We start from the raw sequence: 15416 nt of genomic DNA, 5'->3' as shown, positions 1-15416 counted from the left end.
GGCCAGCCCAACGTGACTCAGGGCATCTTCTTCTGTATTAAGATGATTTTTGGTGTGAATGAATCTTACCGTCTGAACTTACATCTGGGGGATTGGCTTAACGGGCATATACGAGTGAGGGCCTTTTCATAATGAAAATAAGGTCAGGCATGATCCCTATCCTTTCTCTGATACCTTTCTTCTGAAAACTCCCTTAATACCAATATGCTGGCCTGTTATGAACAATTTTGAACCTAATTTTTTGTAGAGCTGTTTTTAACATAGTGTAGGAATTACCTTTGAAAAACTTTGATTAAAGACAGTTGTTACCATATTATATCCACCTTTTGGACAAAGGTACAATATTTGCTGATTGTGGTGATGTCACAAAAAGGGGCAGAAAACACAGGTGCTCTGTCCAGTAGTGCCACCCATGAAGATGGGTAACCATGCAGCTTTGTGCAGTGTATTTGGGTCAACTTTGTGGCAAGGTATGCACTTTTTCAATTTCATTCTTAATCTTGATTCTGTTATCTTCTTAAAGTTGGAAATGTACACTGAGAAAAATAAATCTGGGCAAAAGTAAATTTAACTTAATCTTCGATATCAACAATAAAAATCCATGTTTCTAGCTTGACATAAGTACATCTAATTTTGTTGTCTTTTGTTGAAAATACGAGACACTGTGATTTTTTCTAAACAAGAATACTTTAGGTAATGTAAGCCCATCTTCCAAAGTTTATCCACATAACTGAGCCTGACTTTGTTACCTTTACTCAGGTTCATTCAGTGTTTCAAAACCTACAAAAAACATCATTATCCATGAATAAATGCCCCCTGTGATGCATTGTGGGTATTTCAAATGAGTGATAAATAGCTTTTCTAACAATCAGGAATAGATGAACTGCTAACTGAAGACATGGCAGTGATGATAGATCAGATTGGTGGGAAACAAATCTGGGGATATGTAGGCAGAATTTTCCCATGATGCCCTGGGGCAAAGTCTTTATATGTGTTTAGATATGTTTAGATGTGAGCAGGTGAGTTTAGATGTTGAATGTTGTACAGAGATCACTGCTTGGATTCCTTTGTTCATCTTTCTGATGGATTATTGTTGATTTTGATGGTCAACACTTTTGCACCATGAGTGAAAAGAGTACTTCCTGAAAATGAGTTTGACTGTCTGACTTAGATTAGTTGTCAAAAATTTAACCGTCCTCTGTTTATTTTGTTGATGAGGGAAAATCAAGAAGGTGTGGAAAGAAATGCAGATACTCCCTTTGTAAGCATTGTTACAGGTGTTTCTAATGAATACCACTAATGGGAGGGAATCATAAATGACACTATTCACATTACTGTGTTAGACTGCAGTGAAAGCATGAGTCAGTTTTACAAGCTGAGAATAATTGAAATGACATGTATTTCAAAGAAAAAAATTCAGTTAAACAATGATTGGTCTTGTTGAATCTGCTTAAAAATGTAAGTAAATTTCACTTTGATTTTTTTGTTCTTAAACTAAAACAGAGTAGTAGTTTTTACAAAGATTAATCTGGCTAATCAAAAAAAAAAAAGGATGCAAAAAGTTGCCTAGGTTTATCTAAGTAGATTGAATATTTCATCAGTGTATACACTTTAAAGATACAACTTGACTGAGTGAGCAAATTATGAAGTAGCAGTTGCGTTTTTCAATAACTAGTCGATACTACACATGATTCTGAGTTCCTCAAATTATGTAAGGCAGTGGTTCCCAACTTCGGGGTGCCAAAGATCTCAGGGGACCCTGTCTGCTCTGACTTTGTCAAAATCAGATGTACATATAACCTGACACGCCAGATGATGTGTTTCACACATCCATCTGGGAAAGCTTCAATAGGAAATGTTTGAGAAAAGGCAGAGGCTTTGAAAAAAACTCAGAGTGTGATTGGGTGAACATTCTGTCTGTCACATCTCTACTGGCCAATCAGAGCAACAAAACACGTGACGTAGCTGCTATCGAGGTGCGCATGCGCAGCTACTGAGGTATAACACGAAACATGGTGACTTTAGACATGTCAGTACTCGACTTTTGTCATTTTTGAAAAGAAAACAACTCACTGCTGTTCCTTGTTCTTCTTTTAATGAAGAAATGTTGTCAGGTTCTGATAAAACTGGCACTTTAGCAGCATCCACACTAATCTCTCCCTCCATAACTGCACCAGCTCTTGCTGCTGCTTGTTTATGTCACGACTCTGCTGCGCCTGAAAGTACTGCCCCTCGCTGCTGATTGGTCCTGTCACTTTCTAACCGGGCCCAAACAGTTCAGATGGAAGCTTTGCAAGATGGATTCACCAGTGAAAAACAAGGAAACGGGCGTATCCATGTGCTTTGCAACGTTAATATATATTTTTCAAAAAACCTAAAAAATGAAAAAAATGAAGCAAATCTGTTAATTTTTGTGCAAAAAAGTCATTAAAAAGAGATTATAGTGGCATTAACCCCTTAAAGCCTGTTGTATCATATTTGATACATATTTTTATGATACTCCTATCTAATCAATATGATCAATAAATTACTAAAAAATTCTGAATACAATCTGATAAATGATAAAAATGCCCTCAAGCAGATTATGAGCTACCAAAAACACCTAATGTATCAAATAAGATACAAAAAATATCTATGTTAAATTTTATGGAAATTTTGATTTTTTGGATTTTAGTAGAAAGTGAAATAAACATTTCAGTTCCAAAAATGAGAATTTTCTTGCTATAATTTGTGTATTCAGGCTTTAAAGTGTTAAACTTTTAAATTAAAAAAAATTCCAAGTTTTTAAAGTCTTACATTTTGACACTAGACACTCAAAAATGTCAGGTTTTAAACATTTTAGAGAAACCAAACTGACCAAACCAAAACAGTGGTTTGATTTTTGACTTTATAGTCCCAAAAATTCTGTTTTGGTACATGTACATTTACCTCTTTTAAAGTGAAAATAAATAAATTGTATTTTCACAACTTTTTAAACTTAAGAGTTTTATTTTTTTCTTGAAAAAGACATAGATCTTTGTCAAGAATAAGTGTATGTAGGCCTATTATGTTGGGGTTTGTCAATGAAAACAATTGAAATTTGCATTTAATTTTTTCCAAGTGGGTCATGGAGGGCTTAGTGTTTCTTAGATACCAGAAGTTTGGGCCCTAAGGAAAAAAGGTTTGGAACCACTGATGTAAAGTATCAGGTGAACATAAAGATTTCAGTTAAGCCAACACTTTCATGGGCGGGGCCCAACTTAAAAAGTTGGCACAACTACTTTAGTTGAGCCAGTTGAAATATATATTTTCAGTGGAAAAATTGTCATTTTTAGTTTTGAGCATGTTATTTGTTTTACAGTGTAATCTGTTATGACATTTAAACCTAGTTTTAGTTAAATTGAAATTGGATTATAAGTAACGAGTCATGCATGTTGTTGTATTTTTTTCAGTGCAGTTCATGTCTATCATTGTTTGATAGGCATAACTGAGATATGCTTCCTACAAAACCTCATAAAGGTTTTATGATAGAGCATCAAAACATGCTCCTCATTTCCTTAGTGCAATGCGGCCAATAGTGGTGTTTTAAACATTTTTCCATCAAGACAAGTGCTTTCCCTTAAATTCTAAATAATAAAGTACCAAAACTTACTCCCCATACCCTGACAATGCATATGGACTGGAGTGTGTGAAGTAAAAAGGGGTTATATTTTTAGGGCTGTCAAGATTAATAGAGTTAACAATTATTAATCAAGGTCAATAATTAGTGCAGACATTTTTAAGAAATGAATCTCATGCTATATTGTCTCTTTCAACACACTTCGGTTAAGCCACAGCAGCAATTCTCGGCATCCACTGCGACGTAAAATAAGTCCACCACTGCTCCTTAAGTGTCTTTCACTCTAAAATACTCTCAGACAGCTCAGTGGGCTGGGGAAAAGTCATCCGAATCTTATGCTATCAAACATTTACCTTTTATTTCCCCCTTAATTCATTTAAAATCCATCCACACATTGAGTCTGAAAAAGTGTATTTAGCCAAATATTTGACCTTTTAAGTGCAGGATTTAAAAAAATAGCTGTCAGTTACTTGAACCAGCTTAATTATATCACAAAAGTGAGGATAAAATATGGCTCTATGAATATTTTTAACCACTGCTAGCCATAATACATTTTTGATTTGATTCATTTTAGGGTTCTGCAGTAGATACAAGATAATATCAGTTACCCATTCATACAGTCAGTTACATTTATATCAGCTCACTATGACCCTTAATGCAGGGATGATTGGTCATTGCAAAAATCATGATTATTTTGACAGCTACTGAGGCTGTGATTATTTGTTGATTTGATAACATATCAAATGCATTTATCGAATGTAAACATGGAAACTAGCATTCTGAACACTTGGAAATACACATTATTATTGTATTCTCATTTGACTTAAAAATCTGCCTGCCCCACAAATGTAATGCCATTGCATGATATGTTGAATAAACATAATTTGCAGGATAAAAATAGTACGACATTAATTATTATATATAATACTAAAATAAAAGTGATAAAAAAGAAAATAAGGGTATGCTGCACGGTAATCATTCATTGGGTGTTGTTTAAATTGATTTTAAGATTATGGGCAAATTGTTATTAAAACTCAAACTCAATTAATTTCCCAGGACTGCCTTATTGTATTCCAGGAAAATGAATTCAGGAAATAACATATATTCTTTCTGATAGAAGAGAAATTTGCATGCATAAAAAGGTTAACAGATATATCAGTCGATACAGTTCCATACAGTTACACTGTCAACAAGAACCAGTGACATGTAATCAGAAAATCAATCGATCAATCATCCCACAGTTTGGTTCATACGTTTGAAACCGTTCTGTGGTCTGTTTGCTTTTATCAATAAAGACTGTAGAGCAAAATATCTGTGGCTGGCTGATAAAGTGTTGTTAATCTGTGAAGTCTCACTAAGACATGAGCAGTAAAAGGGTGGGATGTACACAAAGGGACACAGAGAAACTCAAGTCCTAATACTGCTTGTAAATATAGCATATATATGAGATAATGCAGCTATATGTTCTCACAGTCTGTTATTGTAAGATGCAATGCCAAACAAATATAATTAATCACATAATGTAAGGGAGGTTTATGACTTACTATGTCATCACCTGCTGTGATTAACTCTTTCACAACTGTAGGAATCTGCCTTATAGGAAGCCTGTCCCATGCTAAGTGGTATCACAATTTCTTTCTTTTTTTTTGGTATTTTCTACTTTTTGAATCTCTGTGCCATTTTGTCCCTATCAGTTCTATTTCTCCTTTGGATTGTAACAGCGTTGCATTTCAACTGAAGTGTAAATAGAGACAAAGACCTAGATGAGATTTCCCTTTCTGTGATCTAACAGCGATCATTTGTGTTCTGCTTTTGCGTAGGCATTGCTGTGTCTGGGGTTTTGCCTCTATTTGCTGAAGCTAAGGGGTGGTGAAGGTTAGCTAACTGATGACACACAGCCTCGGCTCTGATGTTACAGAGCATGTTGTGGGGAAAGTAGGTTACTGGGCCATGTCCTGCAAGCTTAAACTAAACGCTAGTCTGAATATTGCTAGAGCTGCTTAGTGTGACTGGGCATGCACAAATGGTGCAGGGCCTTGCAACAGCAGAGGGATCATTTCCACCTCCTGTCTCTTTAAGAAGATAGAGCGGTGCTCCACATAGAATGAATGTTGAATGTACAACCCATGTTGATTCATCTCAAACACACATGAAATGGAGTGAAATCTGACAACAGGTTGACTAACGTCACAGGTAGCAAATTACCAAGCCCTATTTACCTTTCTTATCCCAGCCCATATTCAGTGTTAACACTGCATTAATGTTTCCATTCTTCCCATCCACATGTATATAAGGCTCATTCATTTAGAAATAAAGATGCCAGTGTTGGTAAAGCTGAATAGACTTGATTTAGCCATGTAATGCATAATTAATCTTAGAGTTCGCTGTATCAACCATTTTAATCTTGGTAAAACAGTAGGTTCAGTGTTAAATGGGAACTCTCATGTTACATGTCTCTGTTTGCTGTTCAGCCTATTCAGGTGCATTAATGTCTGTTTACACTTGCTTATCTGACAATGGTTTCATGTGGGAATAACTTGATATCGTGGCATATATCACAGTATTTTATGTTGTTTTATCAGTATCAGTGTTAAAATACTGCACCAAATAAAAAGCCAAAATAGTTGTAGAATTACTTAGAAATGCATTAACATTAGAGCAACTAGTTTTTAGTACAACAGTGATTATTCATTGTCAGTAATAAAATAAAAATAGCTGAAAGAGATGAGAAACAGGCACACTGACTTATTTAGACAGACATTTAAAGTATGTATTTCCATTTGAACCAGACGAGATTTTCATGCTCCTTGACAACCTTTAAAAATAGTTTGTGATGTTTTTGTGTGTTTTCAAAGCTGCCTGGCCAGCTCTCAGAGCCTGTTTGCACTTTTCCAAGAAAGGCAGTTCCTGGAGTGCTTTATCCTGTGCAATTAAGGATAGACAGCTTTTGACAGTTGTAATGAACAGTGTTAAACACAAGCAGGCACTGAAAGTTCAAGAGATGAGAAAACATATTACTAAACAAGAATAATCTTTGTCATTAAGTACTTTTTATTCAGTTTAGAATTAAAGAATTGTAATGCTTAGTGATAGATAAGGACAGACTGAGCAAGGTTGACCCTTAGTACCCTTTCTTTCTTAGACTTTTCTTTTTATTTGCTGCTTTAGTGTGAAAATTATGCCATTAATTTTGAACCTAGGGCATTTTATTATGAGGCATATTCCACCTTGTGGTTTAGTCATCTGAGTATTTTGCACAGATGGGTGCTAACATAAAAAATAAGAATGAATCAAACGTGTGGCATTATATCTAATACTTGGCATACTAGTAGAGACAGTTAAACTAGATATTAAATGGGGAAACCACTTTTTTCAGACCAAGTAAACCCAGAGAATGGGCCCTCTCCAGTCGTTACTTATTGACAATATCAATGCATGTGTGTTGGATTAGAAGCATTGGTGCTAGCGCCCTGGCGTACTGTTACTTTATTTTGGAGCAGAAAAGTATGTCAAGCTGTAATGGGTTCTGATGTTTATCTGTCCCACTTTTTAACCACTTTTTAATTGCTTTTCACCACTGTCTTGCTAATTTTTGCCCCTTTTTCCCACTTTGGACCCTTTTTGCCTCTTTAAACTAATTTTTGCCATTTTAACCCCTTCCTAATACCTTATCTGGCCATTTTTGTAACTTTTTTGCCTCATTTTTTTTACCCCAAATCTTTTTGGGCCATTTTTGCCTCTTCTCTCATTTTTGCAAAGTTAAACTTTTTTGCCACTTTTTAATGATTTTTCACCATTTTCAAACTATTTTTGTAACCAATTTTACAACTTTATCACTTCTTAACCACTTTTAAGACTTTATGCCATTCTTTTCATTTTTTTTTAACTTTAAACCCATATTTCCTCTTTTCTGCATTTTATTCTGTTTAACCCATTATGCCACTCTGCCCCTTTTTGCCACTGTTCAACAACTTTTCTGCCCACTTTTTAACCGCTTTTCACTTTACATTTTAACCCCTTCTACAACTGTATCTGGCCATTTTTGCACCTTTGTAACTAGGGGTGCACCGATTGCAATTTTTCTCGCCGATCCCCGATCTTTAAAAAGCCTGACCTGCCGATTCCAATTTTGGCCGATACCAATTTTTTTTATAACTGACACCTTCAATGTTCCAATCTTATTTTATTGAATAACGTTGAACAATACCTGTGAAACAATACAAACTTGTTGTTTTAACTGCACATGAGGTAGTTCTCTCAAATATAAATGAAAAGTTTAGAGCATTGCTGTCCAAACTACTAAATTATATCAGTTCCTTTAGTCCTTCATTTTTCACATTTTAGTAGGTAGAGGCATATGAAACCGATCTTATCCACCGATCTTATTTACAAGGATCGGTCGATCGCGCCGATACTGATTTTGGCCGATCGATCGGTGCACCCCTATTTGTCACCTATTTTTGGCCCTTTTAACCCACTATTACCAATTTTGCATGCATTTCATTATTTTTCCCGTTAAGTTGTCTCAGTTCCCTCTACCTGGCATCCTGATGTTTGTGCATGTCATGGCTTAGCTCTGAGGTCTGACATTACATTACATTTCTCTATGGATTAGTTCAGTGTGCCCATCCCTATTGTTAACATCACCAATGAAAAGGTAATGAAAAGGTAATTCTTTTTTAAGAAAGGCGTTTACATGTTTAAAAGGCTACATTGTACTACAGGATTAATACATTAAATTCATATTTGTTGTTTGATTATTATTCAGGTTAAGAATAAAATATGGTTATCACATCTTAACTTTACAGTGGATCGTCACGTTGCTGACATCCATAGACCAGTTTGGTTTGGCCCCAGAAAGCTCTCCCCTTCACCCCCCCCCCCCCCCCCATGGGTGAATAGTTTTCAGTTTTCACTACTTTTAAAGTCCTCATTTATGTGAAAATATCACCAAACTGAAGACATAGCTTCAACTTTTCCTACCCACAGAACTCATATAATGAATGGCTAACATCATTTTATACAGTAAAATAATACTGAGAACAGTATAGCTGCAGTATTTTTTTAGAGTGCTTGGCTTGGTATCAGAACCAATAGCTGATAATTCCATCACTATCAGTGCATTCCTAATTATATGACTTATCAGTGCATTCAGAAAAATACACCCAAAATGAAATCCCTACAAATTTAACAAGAATCACCAGCACAGAATCACAAAAACGATCTGATCAATGAAGTTAAAATGGTATTGATCTTTTAATCTCTGACCAGCTCCATTAAGATGTTCTGCCAGGGCTTCCAGCCTCTGGCAATATCTTTTGCCTTCAGTTGTCAGTAAGTTCATGCTAAGGCTTAATTTTGCTATAAAAAGAAAGGGATGTGCTGTATTTAGAATCTGGATTAATTCCTGAGTTTAACAGCTATCACATGGTAGAAATTTCTCCACTGACATTTACAGTGCATGCACTCTAAGGTTGCTGTTTATATCTGGCTTTTGAGATGCTGTAAGTATTGCTGGAATTAAATGAAAAACTTGAACAATTCCAAAATGTACAGTAAAAGCCATGATTTAAATTTCTAATGTACCTACTGACATATCAGCTTTCTCTATGTGTATAGTTGAATGCGTTACCAATTTTAGAATAAAAAAAAAACATGGTGATATTTCCTGTGCTAAACACTTGCAGTCATTAACCAGTACGGCAAAACAGGAAACAGCTGCAAATCTGAGAATCTGGAAACAGCAAGTAACTGGTCTTTTAGTCAAAGAGACTGCTTAAATGATTAATTAATCACCAAAAATAGTTGGCAAAGGTGTTGGTCTGACACAGCTTGATACAACAGTTTAAACAGAAACCATTGTTGGATTATCACATTAACCCTTAAGTAGACCCTGACCTAAGTAGACATTGGACCTACTGATGGTTTGGCATTTTAGCTGTTTTTTTTTTTCTTTCTAGTCCAGTATATCTGCTGTAGTCTCCAGCAAGCTTCTCTATGCTACATTTGGTATTCTACCAAAGGTCTGCTTGAATAGTGGGTGAGCATTTCCTCCATTGTTATTGGAAAGCTTATTCTCCCCTGCCTGAAGCATTAGTCTCTCCACTTAACTTCACAAGATGAATAAAAGGATCTGTGTATATCTTGTGCCCACACACTCCTCTTAATGAAGACTTGTTCATAAACTCACTTATTTCACGCTTGGCCTTTCTGCAGTGGGCTGTTTTTCTATTTTTATAACTATATTTATTGTTTTTCATTTTATGTGCCTTCTGCACTTAAACTCATTCTGCTATTTTCTCTGTAATATGTTCTTGTTCAGAAAAAAAATGATAGCTAATGAGTGAGGTGGTGGGATTGAATTGGGAACAGTACCATGTATTTTCTCTCAGCTATAATAATAACATGAAGGATTTTAAGATATAAAAATGATTTTTCCCACATTGTTAGATAAACTGATTTTGAAACCAAAGTCATAATTTTAAAGTTCTTGAACTGACATTGACTTTTTTTTCTGTAATAACTGAAATCATATACTGAAAGAATTCCTAGCATTATATCTTCTTTTATATTTTCTTGTCTTTACCTTTTATTGTATTTGTGCATGATTATGCCTTCCTAAGTATGGACCATCTACTCTGTGCCATGTGTTCACATTTCAGTGAGTTCAGCTCTGCTTATTTTGTCTTCCCTTGTCATTGTTTTATCACAGATTTTTTTCTGATGTTGTAGGCGACTGTAAAAATAAAAAATATTTTAAAAAAATTGGACATTAATTGGACACCATAAGTTTTACATCTGAATTTGGTAGTTCTATAAAAGATGCAAATTATTGGAAATGTTGGCAGTGTTTATTTTTCAAAGCCACTAGAATACAATTTAATAAATGCAGCTGTTCAATGTTAGAGGTCTAACACCTTAACAAAGCATCATTAAGGTATTTAGAAGTAGTTAAATTACACATTTTAATTATTGTCTTGCAAGTTTTTGTGCTTTCAAGATTTGGGGATTTTGGGTTTGTGCATTTAATGGAGATTCTGGGTCTGAAGAGTCTGTAACTTGCTGACCTATTCTTACAGTTGTCAGTGGTTCCAGATATGTCTGTCTAGTTTTTGCTTTAGGAGTTTGTCCATCCATGGCGTTGTTGAGTGGAAAAAATACATGACTTTTGTACTCAAGTAAAAGTAAAGTTACTTTCTTAAAAATGTACTCAAGTAAAAGTAAAAGTACTGGTCTATTTGTCTCCTCAAGTCAAAGTAAAAAAAAAAAAAAAAAAAAGGACTGAGTACAGATACTAAGTGGTTGTAATGTAGGATAGCTTTTCTTATTGGTAAGATCAACGAGGGGATAAAAGAAAGATAAAAGAAAATATACAGCAAAATTACCAGTGTTAATTAAAGTCATATAGAGTTAAATTTAACACTTTAGGAGTGTCTTTATTAGTCCATACTACATACATAAGCTACACTTTTGAAAGTGCTATGTATATCTTAAATTGACAGAGCTGCAGTAAGTTTTGAAAATTTGTGGCAAAGTGGGTCTCCTCTGGCAAGACCAAAGCAGAGACTCAACCTCATGGCAAGGCAATGCACACTGATGAAGAATACGCACTGTGCGTCCTTTAGGAACACCTTAAGTCATGGGCGGAAATGCTAACTCAACAGATAGCTTCACTCATGGTGCAAATGTGTCTCACATCAAAAACAGCAACAGTCCACCAGAAACATGAGCAAAAGAACCCCAGGAGGGATCACTGAACGACAGGCAACATCCAGACACTAATAAACACAGTTAAAACACAACATAACCCTTTTCCCACACATCACCTCAGATTTAAAACTAACGCTAACACTGAGCTAACACTGGTGGATCAGCATTATCAAATAACTCCGACACCTCAGATCATTTAACTCCAAAGGTTAAAATTACACTTTTGGAGTTAAAATCAACTCTGAAATGTTTAAAACTTCACTGTTTCAGTTTTTGCTGCGTCCAACAGTTGTGTTGGGATGTGATGTGGAATCAGTCTCATGCTGTGAGCTCCTTTATTGTCGACAGAGGTGGAAAAGTACAAGACTTTTGTACTCAAGTAAAAGTACAGTTACTCTGGTTAAAACTACTTAGTTACAGTAATTTCCCCCCTGGTGATCGAAAAGGAAATTTAGTCCCATTATATAACATCTACCTACTGAAGTTGTCATAAGGTTTAAAGTATAGTTGTATTTTAACCATAAGCTGCCACCAGTGAAATTGCAAAAATATGGTCCCATAATGTTGCCAGTGGATTTGTGCAATTTAGATGGTGTGGAGGATTTTGACTGTAAGTTTAGAAACAATAAATTACCAAATAATGGACTGATCTGACTTCAGTTTTGTTGCTATTGTAATGAAACAGGTGTTAATATGTGTGTATATCAACTATTTTACTCAGGAGAAATAAAGGAACAAATCATTTGTGTTTAGGTAAGTAGTGACCACGTGAAAATATAATTTTCTGATGATGGGGGTTATTTATCTGTCGCAGATTTCAAATCTTATGGCTTACACCTAAAAAACTGTTGTTGGTTGGGTCGTTACTGAGTACAAAGTTTTGCTAGAAGATGACAATCAAATGAAATAAGATAATCAAAAATAATCAAATCAAAGGATTAAAAAAGAAAGAGCTGTTTGTAAAGCAGCAGTAGTAGTACTTATAAATGTTAATATTTCACTTGAGTGCTGTTTCTAGAGACTTAGCTGTCTTTATAAAGATCTGTGTGGTTAAAACTGAAACTTGAAGGATTTGCCATTAGGTCTGTTGATCAGCTCTGTTGAGTCAAATCTGTGCTTATACTTTACTACACCATTCTCTCTCAAGCTTACTGTAGTTTTAGAAACATCTGGCTCGAGAATGCTTGGCATACATTTTTGAAGGGTAAATATTTGGTAAATCTCCAGTCAGGAGATCTGTGCTTTGTAAGACGCCTCTCAAGCCCAGAAGCAAAATGTCAAAAGAGATAGAAATGCTGATTATAAAGTTAAAACACGGAGGTTTCTTTCCTCCATACTGCCCTGCATGGATGCCTTCCTCGCTGAACTCGGCTTCAATCAGCCAGTGGAAATATGACAGTATGTTGCACATGACTCTTGAGACTATGACTGGTATTCATGTCACCCTCTTAACCTTGTAACTATGACAGACAAAATGTTCAGCTCCAGTTATATAACTGCAGCTACAGACGTCATCGTCCTTGCTGCTGTCGCTGATCTCTTGCTCCGAAGCACACAGTCATTGTGCTCCGTAGCTTCAGGCTCAGATCCACTAGGGCATGATTAAAACATTTAGCTGCTTTTTGACAGAAAACATAAAAACGCCCTCACTCTTCTGCTTGTAAGACTTCTGACTCTGTGTGTAGTTAGTTCACTTCTTTTTATTCATTGCATCAAACGAGTGGCAGAGATGAAAATCTGAACATTGTGTGTGAAATCTTTTCAAAGCCTCAGCTGTACCGCTCATAGATCTCTGTTAAGAATGTTTTATTTCATAGACTTGCAAAGGAGTGAAGTTATAAAATGAGGATAATCAAATATCGGGTGAAATAAATTTAACCTCTCTTTGAGTGTGACGTTGCTTTCGGCTCTGAAATGCTTTTTCATTTTAAATAAGTTACTGCTTCTCAGATCCTGACTACTTTCTATAGCTGATTCACAGGGCAGGTTGGGCTTTTATCTTTCTTTCACCACACAAGGTCACTTCCAAGAATCGGGTGTGGCTCCACTTTGTATTTTGGATGAGGAAAATAAACAGTTTCACAATACGTGAGGGCCCGGCCCCTTGTGTGTGACCTATATGTGATTCAGATCTTGAGCTCAGGGTGTTGTCTTCATGTGCATTATAAGGCGGTTTGTTTTGGTGGAGTAAAACACACAGCACAGCAGAAGACCATTAACAAGGCCGTCAGGTCTGATGCTGAAAAGATGAGAGTGCTCCCCAGATGGATTTCATGTTGTTTGATCTTCAGTGGGCCATCTGTAATTTGTGATGTCAAGTGGCAAAACCTGATTATGGCTCGTGACACTGAACTGAAGGGTCAGAGCTCACACAGCGCTGCAATAATGGATTTTTATTTTCAGGATTGGGCTAAAAAAAATCAGCAATAGCAAGTATGCTCTTACAATTGAATTTCATGCATTGCAATTGGGCATAAAATGTGTGATATCTTAAGGGAAACTTTGTTCTTCCTTGTCCCCTGTTATGCAGAGTCAGAGGACGTGGTCTCGCACAGAGCTGAGAGTGATTTGCTCAAGGAAACTTCAGCAGGATGAATGAATCATGAACCATTATAACAGTTAAGCCCAATCTGCTTTCTGTTTTATGAGCTGTTATCCTCAATAATGTGCGCACATGCTTCTGCTCGCAGAGATTTGGGCTGGTTTAAGCATCCAAATAAGCTGTATTTCAATCAAGCATGTGTGTCAAAACACAGCAAATGTGAACATAGATGGTGTGATTGTTTTTTTCCACACAAGACTAACGATTCAGCTCTTTATCATTAAAAATGCAGATGTTATTAACCCACTTTCTTCGTCAGGCGTCTATTGTGATTATACATGAACTCATTTTTTCTTTTGGCGGCCCTCAGGTGAAAAAGATGCCATCTACAGCTGGTTTCACATCCTGTTGTTCTACTAAAGCGTTAATTACCTTTAAAGACATATTAAAATTTCATGAGTAGTTGCCAGTAATGTCTGCTTTTAAACCCAGAGATGAAAAATCTCAATTTTCTTATACTGCTGCTTACAAAAAAAACAAAGGGTTGTCTTTTGGAAACTCATCATTTTGTTTGTCCCTCTTTAAAGAGAACCCATAATTGGGGTGTGATTTTTGAAAGAAGCTTTGAAAATATGAACACCACTGTGTCATAACAGGGAAAATGAAATGGCAATAGATAGGAATGGAGACATAAGGTCATTTTTTCCATGGACTAGCAGAAGACTGAGTTCACTTTCGAGTCTGTGCAAAGACAGTGTCTGCTTGAGATTTTAGAAGCATTCACTCACAAATTCATAGCAATGATATTACTCTGGTTGTGTCTTGCTTTCTTTGGGGGCATTGTAAAATGATTAGAAAGCATTCTACTGCCAGGAATGTAATCAAAGAAGTAACCTCCAATGTGAGCTGGAGACAGCGGCACTAAGAAAGAGCTGTGCTGCCCTTTCCACCCATGCCCTAGAATTGTGACCCACATATTTGCTCACACACTGCCTTGGGTAATTGCATCTTTTTTTCCTGAGCAGCAGCAGACAATAACAGGCCTGGAATAATTTGGTGATTCATTTAGAATTGTGGAAAGAATATAATTATGAGGAAATTTGAGAGTAGATCTACCAGGTGAAATGATGTTTGCTTTAAAGGTTCTGCTTTGTCATTGAAAGGATTCGGCCACCCACAATGAGCCTGCGCTGTGTGGTGAATGTGTAATTACAAGGCTCTGCAGGATGAAGTATCACCAAAATCATTGACAAATGTTGATGTATAAGCATCAAAAGCCAACATGGAATAAGTGAAAGAAACCTACGGAAAATGTACTGTTTGACTGAGGAGGAATGAGCTCACTGCTCCTAAGAAATCACAGGATCAATTCATCCTTTTTAGTTATTAATTTAGTCTATGAAATACCTTCAATCATTCTGATTTTATTTCAGTCTGAGCCTGCATGTAATGCTAAAGGACTGATAAGTGAAATGGAAAAATTATTCCTGCATGCATGTACTGTTCAAAGAAATGGATGAAGCCACCACAACAGAAATGAAGGGTTTACCGTTTGAACCCTTGAGT

General features: G+C 36.0%; 1 protein-coding gene across 5 annotated transcripts in view; it reads left to right on the top strand.

The window, feature by feature from the left end:
- Positions 1–15416, top strand: part of npas2 (neuronal PAS domain protein 2) — an 81143-nt gene that overhangs the window by 1160 nt on the left and 64567 nt on the right. Inside the window, exon 2 of one of the 5 annotated variants that reach the window (XM_041801043.1) lies at positions 13839–13926. The exons of the other annotated variants lie outside the window; for them this stretch is intronic. The gene's annotated coding sequence lies outside the window, so the exon portion shown is untranslated. The remainder of the gene's footprint in view (positions 1–13838; positions 13927–15416) is intronic. 5 annotated transcript variants of the gene reach the window in all.

The sequence above is a fragment of the Cheilinus undulatus genome, linkage group 12 (genome assembly GCF_018320785.1).
Source record: "Cheilinus undulatus linkage group 12, ASM1832078v1, whole genome shotgun sequence".
Lineage (NCBI taxonomy): Eukaryota > Metazoa > Chordata > Actinopteri > Labriformes > Labridae > Cheilinus > Cheilinus undulatus.
The sequence above is the reverse complement of the archived record's forward strand: the minus strand, read 5'-3'. Positions and strand labels throughout refer to the sequence as shown.